Genomic DNA, 24498 nt, shown 5'->3' on the forward strand with positions numbered 1-24498 from the left:
CCTTGTGACCATTCTACGTATCTGTTGTTCGTCATGTAGGTTGAGAGGAGTGTATCTTGGCTAAAAAAGATCTTTGTACTTTTGTTTTATCACTCTCAACGGTTCATTAGAAATTGTGCATCGTTGAAAGTCATTGCTATTGCAAAGCTCTTATTATTAAAGATGTAGTTTAAGTATACAGTGGGGCAAAAAAGTATTTAGTCAGCCACCAATTGTGCAAGTTCTCCCACTTAAAAAGATGAGAGAGGCCTGTAATTTTCATCACAGGTACACTTCAACTATGACAGACAAAATGAGAAAAAAAAATCCAGAAAATCACATTGTAGGATTTTTAATGAATTTATTTGCAAATTATGGTGGAAAATAAGTATTTGGTCAATAACAAAGGCAAGATGCAGTAGATGGTATAGAGTACAGTATATACATATGAGATGAGTAATGTAGGGTATGTAAACATTATAAAGTGGCATTGGTTAAAGTGGCTAGTGATACATTTGTTACATACATTTTTGCATTATTAAAGTGGCTAGAGATGAGTCAGTATGTTGGCAGCATCTTCTCAAATCTCTGGCCAGTTTAATAAATGGATTTAATAAAGGTATCAATAGTCACTTTAAATAACGCCACTTTAATAATGTTGACATATCCTACACTCTCATCTCTTATGTATATACAGTTGAAGTCGGAAGTTTACATACACTTAGGTTGGAGTCATTAAAACTCGTTTTTCAACCACTCCACAAATTTCTTGTTAAAAAACTAACGTTTTGGCAGTCGATTAGGACATCTACTTTGTGCATGACACAATTAATTTTTCCAACAATTGTTTACATACAGATTATTTCACTTGTAATTCACTGTATCACAATTCCAGTCGGTCAGAAGTTTACATGCACTAAGTTGACTGTGCCTTTAAAAAGTTTGGAAAACTCCCAAAAATGATGTCATGGCTTTAAAAGCTTCTGATAGGCTAATTGACATCATTTGAGTCAATTGGAGGTGTACCTGTGGATGTATTTCAAGGCCTACCTTCAAACTCAGTGCCTCTTTGCTTGACATCATGGGGAAATCAAAAGAAATCAGCCAAGCCATTGTGGACCTCCACAAGTCTGGTTCATCCTTGGGAGCAATTTCCAAACACCTGAAGGTACCACGTTCATCTGTACAAACAATTGTACGCAAGTATAATCACGCAGCCGTCATACCGCTCAGGAAGGAGACGCGGCCTGTCTCCTAGAAATGAACGTACTTTGGTGCGAAAAATCCCAGAACAACAGCAAAGGACCTTGTGAAGATGCTGGAGGAAACAGTTACAAAGGTATCCATATCCACAGTAAAACGAGTCCTATATCGACATAACCTGAAAGGCTGCTCAGCATGGAAGAAGCCACTCCTCCAAAACCGCCATACAAAAGCCAGACTATGGTTTGCAACTGCACATGGGGACAAAGATCGTACTTTTTGGAGAAATGTCATCTGGTCTGAAATATAACTGTTTGGCCATAATAACCATTGTTATGTTTGGAGGACAAAGGGAGAGGCTTGCAAGCCAATCACAGCCGTGAAACACGGGGGTGGCAGCATCATGTTGTAGGGGTGCTTTGCTGCTGTAGGGACTGGTGCACTTCACAAAATAGATGGCATCATGAGGTGGGAAATTATTTGGATATATTGAGGCAACATCTCAAGACATCAGTCAGGAAGTTAAAGCTTGGTCGCAAATGGGTCTTCCAAATGGACAATGACCCCTGCATACTCTGCAAAATGGCTTAAGGACAACAAAGTCAAGGTATTGGAGTGGCCATCCCAAAGCCCTGACCTCAATCCTATAGAGCATTTGTGGGCAGAACTGAAAAAGCGTGTGCAAGCAAGGAGGCCTACAAACCTGACTCAGTTACACCAGCTCTGTCAGGAAGAATGGGCCAAAATTCACCCAACTTATTGTGGGAAGCTTGTGGAAGGCTACCCAAAACATTTGACCCAAGTTTAAATTGTTTAAGGCAATGCTACAAAATACTAATTGAGTGTATGTAAACTTCTGACCCACTGGGAATGTGATGAAAGAAATAAAAGCTGAAATAAATCATTCCCTGTACTATTATTCTGACATTTCACATTCTTAAAATAAAGCGGTGAACCTAACTGACCTAAAATAGGGAATTTTTACTTGGATTAAATGTCAGGAATTGTGAAAAACTGAGTTTAAATGTATTTGGCTCAGGTGTATGTAAACTTCCAACTTCAACTGTACTGTATTCAATACCATCTACTGCATCTTGCCTATGCTGCACGGCCATTGCTCATCCATCTATTTATACGTACATATTCTTATTCATCCCTTTACATTTGTGTGTATAAGGTGGTCATTGTGAATTTGCTAGATTACTTGTTAGACATTACTGCACTGTCTAAACTAGAAGCACAAGCATTTCGCTACACTCACATTAACATCTGCTAACCATGTGTATGTGACCAATCACATTTGATTTGATATGAGAAACGACAGTCAGTTACTTTAAGATATGAAAGTCAGTCAATCCGGAACATTTCAAGAACTTTGAACGTTTCTTAAGTGTAGTCGCAAAAACCATCAAGCGCTATGATAAAACTGGCTCTCATGAGGACCACCACAGGAATGGAAGACCCAGAGTTACCTCTACTGCAGAGGATAAGTTCATTAGAGTTTCCAGCCTCAGAAATTGCAGCCCAAATTAATGCTTCACAGATTTCAAGTAACAGACAAATCTCAACATCAACTGTTCAGAGGAGATTGTTTGAATCAGGTCTTCATGGTCGAATTACAGCAAAGGAACCACTACTAAAGGACACCAATAAGAAGAGGAGATTGCTTGGGCCAAGAACCACGAGCAATGGACATTAGACCGGTGGAGATTTGTCCTTTGGTCTGGAGTGCAAATTTGAGATGTTTGGTTTCAACTGCCATGTCTTTGTGAGACGCGGTGTGGGTGAACGGATGATCTCTGCATGTGTATTTCCCACCGCAAAGCATGGAGGAAGAGGTGTTATGTTATGGTGTGGTGGTGCTTTGCTGGTAACACTGTCTGTGATTCATTTAGAGTTCAAGACACACTTAACCAGCATGGCTACCACAGCATTCTGCAGCGATACGCCATCCCATCTGGTTTGGGCTTCGTCCCACAATCATTTGTTTTTCAACAGGACAATGACCCAGCACACCTCCAGGCTGTGTAAGGGCTATTTTACCACGAAGGAGAGTGATGGAGTGCTGCATCAGATGACCTGGCCTCCACACCCCCCGACCTCAAACAAATTGAGATGGTCTGGGATGTGTCGGACCGCAGAGTGAAGGAAAAGCAGCCAACAAGTGCTCAGCATATGTGGGATCTCCTTCAAAACTGTTGGAAAAGCATTCCAGGTGAAGCTGGTTGAGGGAATGCCAAGAGTGTGCAAAGCTGTCATCAAGGCAAAGGGTGACTATTTGAAGAATCTCAAATATAAAATATATTTTGATTTGTTTAACACTTTTTTGGTTACTACATGATTCTATATGTGTTATTTCATAGTTCTGATGTCTTCACTATTATTATACAATGTAGAACATAGAAAAATAAAGAAAAACCTTTGAATGAGTAGGTGTTCTAGAACTTCTGACCGGTAGTGTTTATGTGCAATTGTACCCTGATCTAGAGCTGTTTATATAGTGTCCATATTAGGACAGACATTTAGAGTTACAGCTCCTAAATCATTACATTTCTTTTTAAGAAAATAAATCCCACCACCACAACGAGTGATACTGCCTTGACAGATTTACACAGGGGGATATACAGTATAGAGTAGAGAGTGCAAAGTGCAGTAATGAATTGTGGCCTTGTTCAAAGTTTTTGGACATAACAGAGGCACTTAGTTGATACCTGGTGTTATGAAGAATTAGAGCTTCTATCACTTTTAGTATCCAAGCAGAAAATACAAACCAGGTCTCCTGAAATTCCCATTTGTGGTAAACACTACTTCTCCACCAGGCCCATTCACAACTGATCAGCAAACATCCTAACGACAGTAATAAAAACAACACAATAACACTCTTAATAACATCCTAGAATTCATTGTTTAGAGAAGTATTTGTTAATAGTCGGTTCAGCATCTAATAAATGGAGAACAGACTAATAGTTTATAAATTATTTATTAGAGATTATTATAAAGTATTACAGATTATTCAACATGTCTGTATGCTGTAGAGAAGGTCAGGATACAACTACACTGAAGCAAAATATGAAAGCAACATTTTAAAGTGTCCCATGTTTCATGAGCTGAAATAAAAGATCCCAGAAATGTTCCACACACATTTGTTCCACACAAATGTTCCACACACACAAATTTGTACACATCCCTGTTAGTGAGCCCATACCATAAGTCCATGAGCCCATCCTTTGCCAAGATAATCCATCCACCTGACAGGTGTGGCATATCAAGAAGCTGATTAAACAGCTTGAGCATTACACAGGTGCACCTTGTGCCCGGGACAATAAAAGGACACTCTAAAATGTGCAGTTTTGTCACACAACACAATGCCACAGATGTCTCAAGTTTTGAGGTAGCATGCAATTGAAATGCTGACTGCAGGAATGTCCACCAGAGCTGTTGTCAGAGAATGTCATGTTCATTTCTCTACCATAAGCTGCCTCCAATGTCTTTTTAGAGCTTTTGGCAGTACGTCCAACCGGCCTCACAACCACAGACCATGTGTAATGTCAGCCCAGGACCTCCTCATCCGGATTCTTCACCTGCATCTGAGACAAGCCATCCGGACAGCTGATGAATCTGTAGGTTTGCACAACTGAATAATTTTTGCAGACAGTCAGAAACCACCTCAGGGAAACTCATCTCCGTGCTTGTTGTCCTTACTAGGGTCTTGACCTGACTTCAGTTTGGTGCATAACCGACTTCAGTGATAAAATGCTCACCTTCGATGGCCACTGGCACGCTGGAGAAGTGCGCTCCCCAGAGTAATCCTGGTTTCCACTGTGCTGGGCAGATGGCAGACAGCTTGTATGGCGTTGTGTGGGCGAGAGGTTTGCTGATGTCAACGTTGTGAACAGAGTGCCCCATGGTGGCACTGGGGTTATGGTATGGACAAGCATAAGCTACGGACAATGAACACAATTCCATTTTATCGATGGCAATTTGAATGCACAGAGATACCATGATGAGATCCTGAGTCCCATTGTCATGCCATTCATCCAACGCCATCACCTCATTTTTCAGCATGATAATGCAAAGCCCCATGGCGCAAATGGTGGTCACAACAGATACTGACTGGTTTTCTGATGCACGCCCCTACCTTTTGTTTAAAGGTATCTGTGACCAACATATGCATATCTGCATTCCCAGTCATGAAATTGATAGATTCGGCCCTAATGAATTTATTTCAATTGACTGATTTCTTATATGAACTGGAACTCAGTAAAATCTTTGAAATTGTTGCATGTTGCGTTTATATTTTTGTTCAGTATAAATATAAATTCATTACAGTAAATATTAAACTGTATAAAACAAAGCATTCAACAAATAATGAATGTGAAAAAATAAAAGCCTGGTCAATGCAACATGTTTTAGTTTTTATGTCGTTACTCCTTTAGTTTTGTCATCATACAAACGCTATAAAACATGATTCAACTAAGACAAAGTATTAAACAAGTCACTGTGAAAAAGCAGGTTCTGAGTCATCCTGACCAGATGTCTATAAATCCATCTACTGCAGAAAATAGATAAGGAACACAACCCTGAATGAAGCTATAAAGAAGGGATTGAAAGACAGAGGCCACATTTCCACCTCTGCTGTTCTTCACAAACTTCACAGCCTGTTGTTTGTACGTCCCTTTTTGTTATTTGCTTGTTTGTCTTTTTTTACATTGGGTTTTTTTCAGTCACTATCTTTAAAACATGAAGCTATTCTCACTTTGGCTCTATTGCTTCCATAATGTCATTGTCACACCCTGACCATAGTTTGCTTTGTATGTTTCTATGTTTTGTTTGGTCAGGGTGTGATCTGAGTGGGCATTCTATGTTGTGTGTCTAGTTTGTCTGTTTCTGTGTTTGGCCTGATATGGTTCTCAATCAGAGGCAGGTGTTAGTCATTGTCTCTGATTGGGAACCATATTTAGGTAGCCTGTTTGGTGTTGGGTTTTGTGGGTGATTGTCCTTGTTTTCTGTCCTGTGTTACTTAGCACCAGTATTAGGCTGTTTCGGTTTTCATGTTACGTTTTTGTATTTGATTCGTGTTTACTTTGTTTCATTAAACATGGATCGCAATAGACACGCCGCATTTTGGTCTGACTCGCTTTCACCTACAGAAATCGGTTACAGTCATCCAATGTATTTGTCATGTTCAGTTTTGTAATAACATCCCAGACCTGTGTTATATTACTCCTCTAGTACAGTATATATACAGTCCTGTGTTATAGTACTCCTCTAGTACAGTATATATACAGTCCTGTGTTATAGTACTCCTCTAGTACAGTATATATACAGACCTGTTTGTCATGTATCAGTTTTGTACAGTATACATAAAAACATCCCAGACCTGTGTTATATTACTCCTCTAGTACAGTATATATACAGACCTGTGTTATATTACTCCTCTAGTACAGTATATATACAGACCTGTGTTATATTACTCCTCTAGTACAGTATATATACAGTCCTGTGTTATATTACTCCTCTAGTACAGTATATATACAGTCCTGTGTTATATTACTCCTCTAGTACAGTATATATACAGACCTGTGTTATTACTCCTCTCGTACAGTATATATACAGACCTGTGTTATTACTCCTCTAGTACAGTATATATACAGACCTGTGTTATATTACAGTACAGTATATATACAGTCCTGTGTTATATTACTCCTCTAGTATATATACAGTGTGTTATTACTCCTCTATACAGTATATATACACTCCTGTGTTATATTACTCCTCTAGTACAGTATATATACAGTCCTGTGTTATATTACTCCTCTAGTACAGTATATATACAGACCTGTGTTATATTACTCCTCTAGTACAGTATATATACAGTCCTGTGTTATATTACTCCTCTAGTACAGTATATATACAGACCTGTGTTATATTACTCCTCTAGTACAGTATATATACAGACCTGTGTTATATTACTCCTCTAGTACAGTATATATACTAGTACAGTATATATACAGACCTGTGTTATTAGTACAGTATATATACAGTCCTGTGTTATATTACTCCTCTAGTACAGTATATATACAGTCCTGTGTTATATTACTCCTCTAGTACAGTATATATACAGACCTGTTATATTACCTCTCGTACAGTATATATACAGACCTGTGTTATTACTCCTCTAGTACAGTATATGTACAGACCTGTGTTATATTACTCCTCTAGTACAGTATATGTACAGACCTGTGTTATATTACTCCTCTAGTACAGTATATATACAGACCTGTGTTATATTACTCCTCTAGTACAGTATATATACAGTCCTGTGTTATATTACTCCTCTAGTACAGTATATATACATTAGCCTACAGCAGGTGTTCATTTTGTTCAGTTGTATAGGTGTAGGATCTTCATTTGATCACTCTTTTGCTGCTGAGACTTTTCCTGCACTGCAGAAAAGTTAGATGAGCTTCGTGATTTACATAGATTCACTGAAAACCCGCACTAACACATGGTTATATAAACAGTATTGCACTTTTCATGTAGTCTAATTCTATCCAGCTAATAACCTTTATGGAATAACTGTTCAAATCCTGTGTCTGCTGGATTATTCTGCTGCTACAATACTGGTCAAATGAAGCTCTTACACCTGTATATCAGTAGTTTTCAGCTTCCGAATAACACTATGTTGACACTGGGTGGGGTAAAGACAGGATAGTCTTTTAGTTATGGCAAACCCTCTGTCTACTACACCCACTGCCTGAGATCTAGTCCTTAATGACACAGGAGATTGTGCTTGTCCTGTAAACGCCCTCTTCAATCACTGCTTTAATTAACTCCCAAAGATACATACATGTACAGTATGTGCTACGAGTTTTATTGTCACGCCCTGGTCGAAATATATGATATTTATCTTCATTTATTTGGTCAGGCCAGGGTGTGACATGGGTTATTGTGGTGTGTTTTTGTCTTGGGGTTTTTGTGGGGCGTATAGTATAGTCTATGGCTGCCTGAGGCGGTTCTCAATCTGAGTCAGCTGATTATCGTTGTCTCTGATTGGGAACCATATTTAGGCAGCCATATTCTTTGAGTGTGTTGTGGGTGATTGTTCCTGTCTCTGTGTTTAGTTTCACCAGACAGGCTGTATAGTTTTTTCACGTTTCCGTCTGTTGTTTTTGTACATGTTCAGTTATTTCACGTCTAGTCTACTTTCATTAATAAATATGAGTAACTACCACGCTGCATTTTGGTCCGCTCCTCCTTCAACAGAAGAAAGCCGTTACAGAATCACCCATAATAATGAACAGGTTCACCAAGCGGCATGGTAACAGGCAACAGCCACAGCAAGCAGGTATGACAAGACTTTGCACTTGGGAGAAATCCCTGGATGGTCTATGTGAGGACCCTGGGCTAAACCAGGGGAGTGTAGCCGCCCCGGTGCAGTGAGAGAAGGTATGGACATGGGAGGAAATCCTGGACTGGGAGAGGACCCATCCCAAATAAACATCCTAATCCCTGTATAGTGCACTACCCAAGGTGCAGCGAGAGAAGGCCTCATGGACATGGGAGGAAATCCTGACTAAGAGGACCCTGGGCTAAACCAGGGGAGTGTTCCGCCCCAAGGTGCAGCGAGAGAAGGTATGGACATGGGAGGAAAACTGGTACAGGAGAGGACCCTGTCTGGCTAAACCAGGGGAGTGTTCCGCCCCAAGGTGCAGCGTAGAGTCTGGTATGGACATGGGAGGAAACCTGGACGGGAGAGTGACCCTGGGCTAAACCAGGGGGTATAGCCGCCCCAAGGTGCAGCGAGAGAAGGTATGGACATGGGAGGATGAACTGGATAACAGAGGACCCTGGGCTAAACCAGGGTATAACAGCAGTGTTCCTGCCCCAAGGTGCAGCGAGAGAAGGTATGGACATGGGAGGACTAACTGGATAGCAGCAGTGTTCTGACTAACGGTAAAGGACCCTGGGTTAACCCAGTCTGGAGAGTGTTCCTGACTAACCCAAGGAAGTCTGGTATAACAACAGAAAGTTCCTGACTAACCCAGTCTGGTATGAAGAGGCAGTGTTCCTGACGAACCCAGTCTGGTTCCTGAAGCCCGAGTGTCCCCAAAAATGGGGGGGGACTAACCCAGTCTGGTAGTAGTGGACTAACCCAGTCTGGATACAGCAGTGTTCCTGACTAACCCTGTCTGGTATACCAGGGGTGTTCTGAGACCGTCTGGCATAACAACAGTGTTCCTGATGCTGTCTGGTAGTAGCAGCAGTGACTCCAGTGCGGGTATAGCAGCAGTGTTCCTGACATAACCCAGTCCTGGTATAACAGCGTGCCTAGAGTGGGTATAACAGAGTGTTCCTGACTAACCCAGTTGGGCAGGCTCGGTGCTTAAGACTCCAGTGGCCTGCAGCGGTCCGGTCTGGTATAACCAGTGTTCCTGACTACCTCCACTAACCCAGTCTGGTGGCATAAGCACCAGGTTCCTGACTAACCCATGTCTGGCCCATACCACCAGTGCCAGCACCACGCATAGACCCAGTCTGGTACAGTGCGCCTGACTAACCCAGTCTGGTATAACAGAGCCTTTCTCCTGACTAACCCAGAGATAACAACAGAGTCTCCCCAGTCTGTTCAGCAAGAAGTGTTCCTGACTAATTATCTGGTATCTTCATTTATTTGGTCAACCAGGGTGTGACATGGGTATAACAGGTGTGTTTTTGTCCTTGGGGTGTTTGTGGGTCTGTATAGTAGTGTTCTGACTAACCCAGTCTGGTATAACAGCAGTGTTCTCAATCCCAGTCAGGTGATTATCGTTCCTGTCTCTGATTGGGAACCATGTTTAGACAGCCATCTGGTATTGAGTGTTTCTGACTGGGTGATTGTTTCTGTCTCTGTGTTTAGTTTCACCAGACAGGTTCTGTATAACCCAGTTTTTATAACACAGTTTCCGTCTGGTTGTTTTTGTACATGTTCAGTTATTTCACGTCTAGTCTACTTTCATTAATAAACATGAGTAACTACCACTCTGCATTTTGGTCCGCTCCTCCTTCAACAGAAGAAAGCCGTTACATTTATCATGAATAATAATGATACATCTGTTCATTCAGAAAGGGCTTTTCAAACCAACTAAACTACACTAACTTACTAAAACACAATGATGTATACTAAGAGCTTTGCAGCAAGACAATCTACCTGTATCATGGTCTATGTGGTGAGCCAGTGAGCCGATCTGTCTGCAGTAAGTACTCCGTGTCCGTGAGTGTGTGTGTGTGTGCTTGTATGAGCAGTAAGAGCTCAGACTAACCCAGTCTGGTATAACAGGTTAGGCTTCAACCCAGTCTGGCATAACCTAGTGTTCCCTGATAGTGCAGTCTACTTCTGAACCAGGGTCCATATAGCAGACAGCCTCAGTGTTCCTGACTAACCCAGTCTGGTATAGCAGCAGTGTTCCTGACTAACCCAGTCTGGTATAACAGCAGTGTTCCTGACTAACCCAGTCTGGTATAGCAGCAGTGTTCCTGACTAACCCAGTCTGGTATAACAGCAGTGTTCCTGACTAACCCAGTCTGGTATAACAGCAGTGTTCCTGACTAACCCAGTCTGGTATAACAGCAGTGTTCCTGACTAACCCAGTCTGGTATAACAACAGTGTTCCTGACTAACCCAGTCTGGTATAACAGCAGTGTTCCTGAGGAAACCATTCTGGTATAACAACAGTGTTCCTGACTAACCCAGTCTGGTATAACAACAGTGTTCCTGACTAACCCAGTCTGGTATAACAGCAGTGTTCCTGACTAACCCAGTCTGGTATAACAGCAGTGTTCCTGACTAACCCAGTCTGGTATAGCAGCAGTGTTCCTGACTAACCCAGTCTGGTATAGCAGCAGTGTTCCTGACTAACCCAGTCTGGTATAGCAGCAGTGTTCCTGACTAACCCAGTCTGGTATAACAGCAGTGTTCCTGACTAACCCAGTCTGGTATAGCAGCAGTGTTCCTGACTAACCCAGTCTGGTATAACAGCAGTGTTCCTGACTAACCCAGTCTGGTATAACAGCAGTGTTCCTGACTAACCCAGTCTGGTATAGTCTGGTATAACAACAGTGTTCCTGACTAACCCAGTCTGGTATAGCAGCAGTGTTCCTGACTAACCCAGTCTGGTATAACAGCAGTGTTCCTGACTAACCCAGTCTGGTATAACAGCAGTGTTCCTGACTAACCCAGTCTGGTATAACAGCAGTGTTCCTGACTAACCCAGTCTGGTATAACAGCAGTGTTCCTGACTAACCCAGTCTGGTATAGTCTGGTATAGCAGCAGTGTTCCTGACTAACCCAGTCTGGTATAGCAGCAGTGTTCCTGACTAACCCAGTCTGGTATAACAGCAGTGTTCCTGACTAACCCAGTCTGGTATAACAGCAGTGTTCCTGACTAACCCAGTCTGGTATAGCAGCAGTGTTCCTGACTAACCCAGTCTGGTATAACAGCAGTGTTCCTGACTAACCCAGTCTGGTATAACAGCAGTGTTCCTGACTAACCCAGTCTGGTATAGCAGCAGTGTTCCTGACTAACCCAGTCTGGTATAACAGCAGTGTTCCTGACTAACCCAGTCTGGTATAGCAGCAGTGTTCCTGACTAACCCAGTCTGGTATAACAGCAGTGTTCCTGACTAACCCAGTCTGGTATAACAGCAGTGTTCCTGACTAACCCAGTCTGGTATAGTCTGGTATAGCAGCAGTGTTCCTGACTAACCCAGTCTGGTATAGCAGCAGTGTTCCTGACTAACCCAGTCTGGTATAGCAGCAGTGTTCCTGACTAACCCAGTCTGGTATAGCAGCAGTGTTCCTCTGGTATAACAGCAGTGTTCCTGACTAACCCAGTCTGGTATAGTCTGGTATAACAGCAGTGTTCCTGACTAACCCAGTCTGGTATAACAGCAGTGTTCCTGACTAACCCAGTCTGGTATAACAGCAGTGTTCCTGACTAACCCAGTCTGGTATAGCAGCAGTGTTCCTGACTAACCCAGTCTGGTATAACAGCAGTGTTCCTGACTAACCCAGTCTGGTATAACAGCAGTGTTCCTGACTAACCCAGTCTGGTATAGCAGCAGTGTTCCTGACTAACCCAGTCTGGTATAACAGCAGTGTTCCTGACTAACCCAGTCTGGTATAGCAGCAGTGTTCCTGACTAACCCAGTCTGGTATAACAGCAGTGTTCCTGACTAACCCAGTCTGGTATAACAGCAGTGTTCCTGACTAACCCAGTCTGGTATAGCAGCAGTGTTCCTGACTAACCCAGTCTGGTATAACAGCAGTGTTCCTGACTAACCCAGTCTGGTATAGCAGCAGTGTTCCTGACTAACCCAGTCTGGTATAGCAGCAGTGTTCCTGACTAACCCAGTCTGGTATAGTCAGTGTTCCTGACTAACCCAGTCTGTATAACAACAGTTTCCTGACTAACCCAGTCTGGTATAGCAGCAGTGTTCCTGACTAACCCAGTCTGGTATAACAGCAGTGTTCCTGACTAACCCAGTCTGGTATAACAGCAGTGTTCCTGACTAACCCAGTCTGGTATAACAGCAGTGTTCCTGACTAACCCAGTCTGGTATAACAGCAGTGTTCCTGACTAACCCAGTCTGGTATAACAGCAGTGTTCCTGACTAACCCAGTCTGGTATAGCAGCAGTGTTCCTGACTAACCCAGTCTGGTATAACAGCAGTGTTCCTGACTAACCCAGTCTGGTATAACAACAGTGTTCCTGACTAACCCAGTCTGGTATAGCAGCAGTGTTCCTGACTAACCCAGTCTGGTATAACAGCAGTGTTCCTGACTAACCCAGTCTGGTATAACAGCAGTGTTCCTGACTAACCCAGTCTGGTATAGCAGCAGTGTTCCTGACTAACCCAGTCTGGTATAACAGCAGTGTTCCTGACTAACCCAGTCTGGTATAACAGCAGTGTTCCTGACTAACCCAGTCTGGTATAGTCAGCAGTGTTCCTGACTAACCCAGTCTGGTATAACAGCAGTGTTCCTGACTAACCCAGTCTGGTATAACAGCAGTGTTCCTGACTAACCCAGTCTGGTATAGCAGTGTTCCTGAGCAGCAGTGTTCCTGACTAACCCAGTCTGGTATAGCAGCAGTGTTCCTGACTAACCCAGTCTGGTATAGCAGCAGTGTTCCTGACTAACCCAGTCTGGTATAGCAGCAGTGTTCCTGACTAACCCAGTCTGGTATAGCAGCAGTGTTCCTGACTAACCCAGTCTGGTATAACAGCAGTGTTCCTGACTAACCCAGTCTGGTATAACAGCAGTGTTCCTGACTAACCCAGTCTGGTATAGCAGCAGTGTTCCTGACTAACCCAGTCTGGTATAACAGCAGTGTTCCTGACTAACCCAGTCTGGTATAACAGCAGTGTTCCTGACTAACCCAGTCTGGTATAGCAGCAGTGTTCCTGACTAACCCAGTCTGGTATAGCAGCAGTGTTCCTGACTAACCCAGTCTGGTATAACAGCAGTGTTCCTGACTAACCCAGTCTGGTATAGCAGCAGTGTTCCTGACTAACCCAGTCTGGTATAACAGCAGTGTTCCTGACTAACCCAGTCTGGTATAACAGCAGTGTTCCTGACTAACCCAGTCTGGTATAACAGCAGTGTTCCTGACTAACCCAGTCTGGTATAGCAGCAGTGTTCCTGACTAACCCATAACAGCAGTCTGGTCTGGTATAACAGCAGTGTTCCTGACTAACCCAGTCTGGTATAGCAGCAGTGTTCCTGACTAACCCTGGTAGTCTGGTATAACAGCAGTGTTCCTGACTAACCCAGTCTGGTATAGCAGCAGTGTTCCTGACTAACCCAGTCTGGTATAGCAGCAGTGTTCCTGACTAACCCAGTCTGGTATAGCAGCAGTGTTCCTGACTAACCCAGTCTGGTATAACAGCAGTGTTCCTGACTAACCCAGTCTGGTATAACAACAGTGTTCCTGACTAACCCAGTCTGGTATAACAGCAGTGTTCCTGACTAACCCAGTCTGGTATAACAGCAGTGTTCCTGACTAACCCAGTCTGGTATAACAGCAGTGTTCCTGACTAACCCAGTCTGGTATAACAACAGTGTTCCTGACTAACCCAGTCTGGTATAACAGCAGTGTTCCTGACTAACCCAGTCTGGTATAGCAGCAGTGTTCCTGACTAACCCAGTCTGGTATAGTCTGGAATAGCAGCAGTGTTCCTGACTAACCCAGTCTGGTATAGTCTGACTAACCCAGCAGGTATGTTCCTGACTAAGTCTGGTATAGCAGCAGTCTGGTATAGTCTGGTATAGCAGTGTTCCTGACTAACCCAGTCTGGTATAACAGCAGTGTTCCTGACTAACCCAGTCTGGTATAGTCTGGTATAGCAGCAGTGTTCCTGACTAACCCAGTCTGGTATAGTCTGGTATAGCAGGATGTTCCTGACTAACCCAGTCTGGTATAGTCTGGTATAGCAGGATGTTCCTGACTAACCCAGTCTGGTATAACAGCAGTGTTCCTGACTAACCCAGTCTGGTATAGTCTGGTATAACAGCAGTGTTCCTGACTAACCCAGTCTGGTATAGCAGCAGTGTTCCTGACTAACCCAGTCTGGTATAACAGCAGTGTTCCTGACTAACCCAGTCTGGTATAGCAGCAGTGTTCCTGACTAACCCAGTCTGGTATAACAGCAGTGTTCCTGACTAACCCAGTCTGGTATAACAGCAGTGTTCCTGACTAACCCAGTCTGGTATAGCAGCAGTGTTCCTGACTAACCCAGTCTGGTATAGTGTTCTGACTAACCCAGTCTGGTATAGCAGCAGTGTTCCTGACTAACCCAGTCTGGTATAGTCTGACTAACCCAGTCAGGTATAGCAGCAGTGTTCCTGACTAACCCAGTCTGGTATAACAGCAGTGTTCCTGACTAACCCAGTCCAGTCTGGTATAGCAGCAGTGTTCCTGACTAACCCAGTCTGGTATAGCAGCAGTGTTCCTGACTAACCCAGTCTGGTATAGTCAGCAGTGTTCCTGACTAACCCAGTCTGGTATAGCAGCAGTGTTCCTGACTAACCCAGTCTGGTATAACAGCAGTGTTCCTGACTAACCCAGTCTGGTATAGCAGCAGTGTTCCTGACTAACCCAGTCTGGTATAGTGTTCTGACTAACCCAGTCTGGTATAGCAGCAGTGTTCCTGACTAACCCAGTCTGGTATAGCAGCAGTGTTCCTGACTAACCCAGTCTGGTATAACAGCAGTGTTCCTGACTAACCCAGTCTGGTATAGCAGCAGTGTTCCTGACTAACCCAGTCTGGTATAACAGCAGTGTTCCTGACTAACCCAGTCTGGTATAGCAGCAGTGTTCCTGACTAACCCAGTCTGGTATAACAGCAGTGTTCCTGACTAACCCAGTCTGGTATAACAGCAGTGTTCCTGACTAACCCAGTCTGGTATAGTCTGGTATAACAGTGTTCCTGACTAACCCAGTCTGGTATAACAGCAGTGTTCCTGACTAACCCAGTCTGGTATAACAGCAGTGTTCCTGACTAACCCAGTCTGGTATAACAGCAGTGTTCCTGACTAACCCAGTCTGGTATAACAGCAGTGTTCCTGACTAACCCAGTCTGGTATAGTAGCAGTGTTCCTGACTAACCCAGTCTGGTATAGTCTGGTATAGCAGGATGTTCCTACCTCAGGAGGTGATGTACGGTCTGGCTGACTGGAACTGATAGGACTGAAAGCCCAGGTCTGTCTGCACACTGAAACTCTCAGTGGCTTTTACAGGAGACACCTGAGTAGCAGCAAGAGTTTCTCTTTCTGTCTTCCTCATTTCTTCACCTCTGTCTCTTTATCCAGGCTGAATCTCGCCCGGTCATGATTGGGAGCCCATAGGGCCGTCATTGTAAATAAGAATTTGTTCTTAACTGACTTGCCTAGTTAATTAAATGTTAAATAAAAATAAATAAATAAATACATCCCTCTGTCTCTCTCCTGTCTCTTTTTCTCTCTGTAAACTACAGACCTAAACCACATGTCAGTCTGTCTCAATGTCTTTCACACATACAGGCCTCTGGTGGTTCTTCCAGTCCAACCCCTATTCAGACATTCAGACAGAGGCCGGTAGCAGTCCTTACCCTTTAGCAGAAACTATCTATACTAGCAGACACTTTCCTGACTACAGTTGCACTGCACTGTGTACCGTTGTGTACAGTACTGACCCAGCAGCACTGTCCATCTGAGAGAGCGATAGACAGAGCGACTGAGTCCCGACCAGGAGGGGAAAAGAGAACATAATCAGCTTTAATAATGCAGCTCTCTCCTGACTTTCCCATCTATCATCATGGCTTTCAAAGAGCCTATTTGATTCTGCACCTGAGAGAACAAGGAAAAGGTTAAGAGGGAACCTATGTCAGCACTTTTGGGATTACAGTACATACATCAGCCTAATAATAAGGAGTTTACTTACAAAGAAGAGTTCAGTTAACTTTTTTCTTGCTGTTGTTTGTCCTTCTGAAAGGTTGTTATTGCTCTCCCATCTGTATAACAGCAGTGTCTCCCATGTCTCAGCAGTGTTCTGACTAACCCAGTCTGGTATATCTGGTCTAACAGCAGTGTTCCTGACTACCCCAGTCTGGTATAACAGCCTGTTCTGACTAACTCTCTGGTTAACTCTGTTCCTGACCCCCAACTGCCACCTCTGGTATAACAGCAGTGTCCTGACTCTCAACCCCTAACCCCAGTCTGCCCCTAGTCTGGTATAACAGCAGTGTTCCTGACTAACCCAGTCTGGTATAACAGCAGTGTTCCTGTTCAGTCTGGTTAGTCACTGTACCCCCTACCCAGTCTGGTATAGCTCAGTGTATAACTCCTGACTAACCCAGTCTGGTATAGCAGCAGTGTTCCCAGTCTGGTATAGCAGCAGTAACTCCAGTCTGGTATAGCAGCAGTGTTCCTGACCCCAGTCTGGTATAGCAGCAGTGTTCTGCCCCAACTCTGACTACTAACCCAGTCTGGTATAGTCTGGTATAGCAGCTGTTCCACCCAGGAGGTGACCCACCCTCTCTGACTGGAACCCCTGCCCCAGGTCAGTCTGCACTACCCCAACTCTCAATGGCTTTTACTCACCTGATATCAGCAAGAGTTTCTCTTTCTACCCCTTCCTCATTTCTTCACCTCTGTCTCTTTACAGGATGAATCTCTCCCCAGGTCTTGATTGGTACCATGCCCCACACTGTAAGAATCTGTTCTTAACCCTGCCCCAGTTAATTAAATGTTAAATAAAAATTAATAAACCCCACCCACCCTCTGTCTCTCCCTGTCTCACCTCTCTCTGTAAACTACCCCCTAAACCACATGTCAGTCTGTCTCTGGCTTTCTGACACACCCCAGGCCTCTGGTGGTTCTTTCAGTCCAACCCCTATTCAGACATTCTAAGAAGGGAACAGACAGAGGCTCTACAGTACCCCTGCAGTCCTTACCCCCACCTTCTAGCCCCACCCACCCCACCCACCCTGAAACCCTCTCTATCCACCTCTCTCTCTCTCTCCCATCTCTCTCTTTCTCTCTACCCCCACCCCACCCCTCTTCTCTCTCTCTTTCTCTCTACCCCCGACTGCCCCCTCTCTCGCGCTCTTTCTCTCTCGACCCCTGCCCCACCCCACCCACCCTCTCTCTACCCCTGCACTCTCGACCCCTGCCCCACCCCCCAGCAGCACTGTCCATCTGAGAGAGCGATAGACAGAGCGACTGAGTCCCGACCGGAGGGGAAAAGAGAACATAATCAGCTTTAATAATGCATCTCTCCCTTCCCATCTATCACATGGCTTTCAAAGAGCCTATTTGATTCTGCACCTGAGAGAACAAGGAAAAGGTTAAGAGGGAACCTATATCAGCACTTTTGGGATTACAGTACATACATCAGCCTAATAATAAGGAGTTTACTTACAAAGAAGAGTTCAGTTAACTTTTTTCTTGCTGTTGTTTGTCCTTATGAAAGGTTGGTTATTGCTCTCTCCATCTGTCTCTCTCTCTCCCTCCATGTCTCACTCTCTCTCTCTCCATATCTCTCTCTTTCTCTCTACCCCCACCCCACCCCTCTTCTCTCTCTCTTTCTCTCTACCCCGACTGCCACCTCTCTCGCGCTCTCTCTCTCCCCCCCCCCCACCCCACCCACCCTCTCTCTACCCCTGCCCCACCCCACCCACCCTCTCTCGACCCCTGCCCCACCCCACCCACCCTCTCTCTACCCCTGCCCCACCCCACCCACCCTCTCTCGACCCCTGCCCCACCCCACCCACCCTCTCTCTACCCCTGCCCCACCCCACCCACCCTCTCTCTATCCCTGCCCCACCCCACCCACCCTCTCTCTATCCCTGCCCCACCCCCTCTCCCCCTGCCCCCACCCACCCTCAGATCCCTGCCCCACCCCACCCACCATCTCTCTACCCCTGCCCCACCCCACCCACCCTCTCTCTATCCCTGCCCCACCCCACCCACCCTCTCTCGACCCCTGCCCCACCCCACCCACCCTCTCTCTCCCCTGCCCCACCCCACCCCACCCTCTCTCTCTACCCCTGCCCCACCTCTCTCTCTCTCCCCACCTCTCTCTCTCTCTCCCGCCCGCCCCCCCCCTCTCTCTCTCTCCCCCCTGCCCCACCTCTCTCTCTCTCTTTCTCTCTACCCCCGCCCTCACTCTCTCTCTCTTTCTCTCTACCCCCGCTCCTCTCTCTCTCTCTCTCTCTCTCTCTCAGGGACTCATGCAACTGTAACCTTGGTAACTCCATTAGCAATTTAATGGAGAATTACAGCTGACTCCGTCAACCAAAGCCTTTTCTGACAAAACAGCCTCCTTTCATCTTTGAATTAACTTAGCCAGCGCAGAGGCAACATGTACAACCATACAGCTTTGATATATCCATCTGTTTATGCAAATATACACAGACAGAGAGCGAAAGAGAGAGAGGGGAGAGACAGAGAGAGAGGGGAGAGGAAGAGAAATGGGGAGAAAAAAAGATAGAGCCAGACCCATCAAACAACTCCTCCAGTTTGTCATTGTAAAGAGAAACACCCTCCATTTCTGAATGATACAGGTTTCTTTTTTCTTTGAGTTCGGAGGTCATTTGGGTGTATTGCCTGGCCTTTGAAGGACCATAATCGGAAAGATTATATCAGAAAGAGTTTTGGAAAATATCTAAGTGGGGAGGAAGATAAAACACAGTATACTGAATATAGCTCAGTACAATTAATGATATTCTAAGGTCTTAGCACCCACCCCCCTCTGTCTTCTCAGTGGAAACTGCCACCACCTTCAGCATACAAATCAACCAGATTAGTGTGTTAGCCGAAGCAAGATAGAATAAATGGAATGGGTTTTTAATGATAAAACAACCCACTTATTCCAGGTTGTGTCTAGCATGCAAATTTACTTGAAAAAAGACAACTCCAACTGTCGAAAGAGTGGGAGTGATTTATATTATTGTCATCAGCCTACAGCATACATACCGTACCTAAAGAAATACTCTGGACTCTTGGTAAAAAGACCAGAACTACTATAGTAGAGTTGAACTCCATTAGATCATCAGGTCAATAACCTAGAACTACTATAGTAGAGTTCAACTCCATTAGATCATCAGGTCAATAAACTAGAACTACTATAGTAGAGTTTAACTCCATTAGACCATACAGCGATGACAAACTGATGTCCCTAGGTACAGACTATAACTAAGGCTATAACTAAGGCCCAGAGTTAAAAAACTAAACAAGCAAAAACCTCCTGGCCCAAAGCGTACAGCAGCCAGATAGAAGAGCCAGAGCCAGTCAGAGCCAGTCAGAGCCAGTCAGAGTCAGAGCCAGTCAGAGTCAGAGCCAGTCAGAGCCAGAGCCAGTCAGAGCCAGAGCCAGTCAGAGCCAGTCAGAGTCAGAGCCAGTGAGAGTCAGAGTCAGTCAGAGTCAGTCAGAGTCAGAGCCAGTCAGAGTCAGTCAGAGTCAGTCAGAGTCAGAGCCAGTCAGAATCAGAGCCAGTCAGAGTCAGAGTCAGTCAGAGCCAGAGCCAGTCAGAGCCAGTCAGAGCCAATCAGAGCCAGTCAGAGTCAGAGCCAGTCAGAGTCAGAGCCAGTCAGAGCCAGTCAGAGTCAGAGACAGTCAGAGCCAGTCAGAGCCAGTCAGAGCCAGTCAGAGTCAGAGCCAGTCAGAGCCAGTCAGAGCCAGAGCCAGTCAGAGTCAGAGACAGTCAGAGACAGTCAGAGCCAGAGCCAGTCAGAGCCAGTCAGAGCCAGTCAGAGTCAGAGACAGTCAGAGCCAGAGCCAGTCAGAGCCAGTCAGAGCCAGTCAGAGCCAGTCAGAGCCAGAGCCAGTCAGAGCCAGTCAGAGCCAGAGAGCCAGTCAGAGCCAGAGCCAGTCAGAGTCAGAGACAGTCAGAGAGTCAGAGCCAGTCAGAGCCAGTCAGAGCAGTCAGAGCCAGAGCCAGAGCCAGTCAGAGTCAGAGCCAGAGACAGAGACAGTCAGAGCCAGTCAGAGCCAGTCAGAGCCAGTCAGAGCCAGTCAGAGCCAGAGCCAGTCAGAGCCAGTCAGAGTCAGAGCCAGAGACAGAGACAGTCAGAGACAGTCAGAGCCAGAGCCAGAGACAGTCAGAGTCAGAGTCAGAGACAGTCAGAGCCAGTCAGAGCCAGTCAGAGCCAGAGAGAGACAGTCAGAGACAGTCAGAGCCAGTCAGAGCCAGTCAGAGCCAGAGCCAGTCAGAGTCAGAGCCAGAGACAGTCAGAGACAGTCAGAGCCAGAGCCAGTCAGAGACAGTCAGAGCCAGAGCCAGTCAGAGCCAGTCAGAGCCAGTCAGAGTCAGAGCCAGTCAGAGCCAGAGCCAGTCAGAGCCAGAGCCAGTCAGAGCCAGTCAGAGCCAGAGCCAGTCAGAGCCAGAGAGCCAGTCAGAGCCAGAGCCAGTCAGAGTCAGAGCCAGTCAGAGCCAGTCAGAGCAGAGCCAGTCAGAGCCAGTCAGAGCCAGTCAGAGTCAAGCCAGTCAGAGCCAGAGCCAGTCAGAGCCAGTCAGAGCCAGTCAGAGCCAGTCAGAGCCAGAGCCAGTCAGAGCCAGTCAGAGCCAGAGCCAGTCAGAGCCAGTCAGAGCCAGTCAGAGCCAGAGCCAGTCAGAGCCAGTCAGAGCCAGTCAGAGCCAGTCAGAGTCAAAGACAGTCAGAGCCAGAGCCAGTCAGAGCCAGTCAGAGACAGTCAGAGTCGGAGCCAGTCAGAGCCAGTCAGAGCCAGTCAGAGCCAGTCTGACATCAGGTGCATTGGTGTCTTTCCAATAGCACACAGTGATCAATGATAATGGCTCCTATATCATCGGTAATTACAATGGTGAATAGGCTTCATGATGTAGTGTTTCAGCTTAAACCACTAGGCAGGGCATTATGGACACCCATCCATTAGTAAGTACACACACACGCACGCACGCACGCACACACACACACACACGCACGCACGCACACACACACACACACACACACACACGAACGCACACACACACACAGACACACGCACGCACGCACGCACGCACACACACACACACACACACACACACACACACACACACACCATCTCTCACTGTACCTTGCATTGGAGGTGGTGTATTTATACATGACGGGGTCTGGGAAGCACTACCCCCATACAGAGAGACGAGAGGGAGAGGTGGAGAGGAGGGAGTGGGGAGAGAGAGAGAGAGAGAGAGAGAGAGAGAGAGACAGAGAGAGAGACAGACAGACAGAGAGACAGACGGAGAGAGAGAGACAGAGAGAGAGAGACAGAGAGAGACAAAACCATAGTTACACATCAATTAAAAACACAGCTCCAAATTCTCCTCCATAGTAACTAAACACAACAGACTCTGAATACCCCATATACTCATAAACAGATCAACATTGTTAACCAGTTTATAATAGGCAAACTCAACCCTCAGTCTCGCTGCCAACATTCCCTCCAGCATTCCCACCACATCCACAGACCCCTGTCCCCGAATACTGTTCTTCTGGGTCTTCCATATTGCTAATTTAGCTGCCCCTAACACAAAATTAAGCAAAATAATTACACCCCTTCGACTAAACCTTTACTTTAGCCCAAATATAAACAGTTGGGAAGAGAAAACCTCTCCCAGCTCCTCCAAGCTGAGAACCAAGAAGTGATCAGGCCAATCATCCCGACCAACCTGGGACACTGTAAAAACAGATGTGCCAGAGTTTCAGACTCAGCACAGAATGGACACCCTTCCCCAACTGTCGGATCCAGGTGTACCAGATGCATATGGGTGGCTATGGCTCCATGTATTATCATCCATTGGAGGTAAGCTGTTCTCTTTTCAATAGGCAGTTTGTATAAAGATCGCCAACAGCCTTTTGGGGATGCACCTGGACCAAACACACCCACCCACCTCGTCCATTTGACCCCTTCCAGGGAAGAGGCATGGGACACTTTTACACATTTTCTTTTACAGGGCCTTCTTTCCCACCTCCTTGAACTCCTCCAGCTCCGGGGTACCAAAGGACAGCAGCATCCCCACATCCTCCTCGAATGACCCAATCGCAGCACTAACAATCAGTACAGGGAAAACGTCATCCAGACCCTCCTTCCACCGATCAGAATTGGAAGTGTCAGTCACATACTGCAGATGAAGCCCTGGCAAGGAGTCACAGACCTCAGCAACAACCTTCCTCAGTAGGCGAGATGATCGGATCCCCGCTCTTTCTCCCAGCTCCTCCAACGATCTGCTCCTGCTCCGCATCAGATGACCCAGCTTGGTACACCCCACGCCTAACAGGCATGAACATAGGCTGGCTGAACCCAGAGCACGGGACGGGTACCAAACCCGACACGCACCAGTAAACATGTGCATCTTCTTTAAGAAGTACACCATGCTCAACCATATGATCAACCAGACACTCTTCTTTAAGAAGTACACCATGCTCAACCATACGATCTACAAGACACTCTTCTTTAAGAAGTACACCATGCTCAACCATACGATCTACAAGACACTCTTCTTTAAGAAGTACACCATGCTCAACCATACGATCAACAAGACACTCTTCTTTAAGAAGTACCATACGATCTACAAGACACTCTTCTTTAAGAAGTACCATACGATCTACAAGACTCTCTTCTTTAAGAAGTACACCATGCTCAACCATACGATCTACAAGACACTCTTCTTTAAGAAGTACATCATGCTCAACCATACGATCTACAAGACACTCTTCTTTAAGAAGTACCATACGATCTACAAGACACTCTTCTTTAAGAAGTACACCATGCTCAACCATGCGATCTACAAGACACTCTTCTTTAAGAAGTACACCATGCTCAACCATACGATCTACAAGACACTCTTCTTTAAGAAGTACGCCATGCTCAACCATACAATCTACAAGACACTCTTCTTTAAGAAGTACGCCATGCTCAACCATACGATCTACAAGACACTCTTCTTTAAGAAGTACGCCATGCTCAACCATACGATCAACAAGACACTCTTCTTTAAGAAGTACACCATGCTCAACCATACGATCTACAAGACACTCTTCTTTAAGAAGTACCATACGATCTACAAGACACTCTTCTTTAAGAAGTACACCATGCTCAACCATTTGACGATCTACAAGACACTCTTCTTTAAGAAGTACACCATGCTCAACCATCACGATCAACAAGACACTCTTCTTTAAGATGATCGGATCCCCGCTCCTCCCAGCTACCATACGATCTACAAGACTCTCTTCTTTAAGAAGTACACCATGCTCAACCATACGATCAACAACACACTCTTCTTTAAGAAGTACCATACGATCAACCAGACACTCTTCTTTAAGATGTACACCATGCTCAACCATACAATCTACAAGACACTCTTCTTTAAGAAGTACACCATGCTCAACCATGCGATCAACAAGACACTCTTCTTTAAGAAGTACCATACGATCTACAAGACACTCTTCTTTAAGAAGTACCATACGATCTACAAGACTCTCTTCTTTAAGAAGTACACCATGCTCAACCATACGATCTACAAGACACTCTTCTTTAAGAAGTACACCATGCTCAACCATACGATCTACAAGACACTCTTCTTTAAAGACAATCTTCTTTAAGAAGTACACCATGCTCAACCATACGATCTACAAGACACTCTTCTTTAAGAAGTACACCATGCTCAACCATACGATCTACAAGACACTCTTCTTTAAGAAGTACCATACGATCTACAAGACACTCTTCTTTAAGAAGTACACCATGCTCAACCATACGATCTACAAGACACTCTTCTTTAAGAAGTACGCCATGCT

The sequence above is a fragment of the Oncorhynchus masou genome, unplaced genomic scaffold, assembly GCF_036934945.1.
Source record: "Oncorhynchus masou masou isolate Uvic2021 unplaced genomic scaffold, UVic_Omas_1.1 unplaced_scaffold_845, whole genome shotgun sequence".
In the NCBI taxonomy this organism is placed as follows: Eukaryota; Metazoa; Chordata; class Actinopteri; order Salmoniformes; family Salmonidae; genus Oncorhynchus; species Oncorhynchus masou.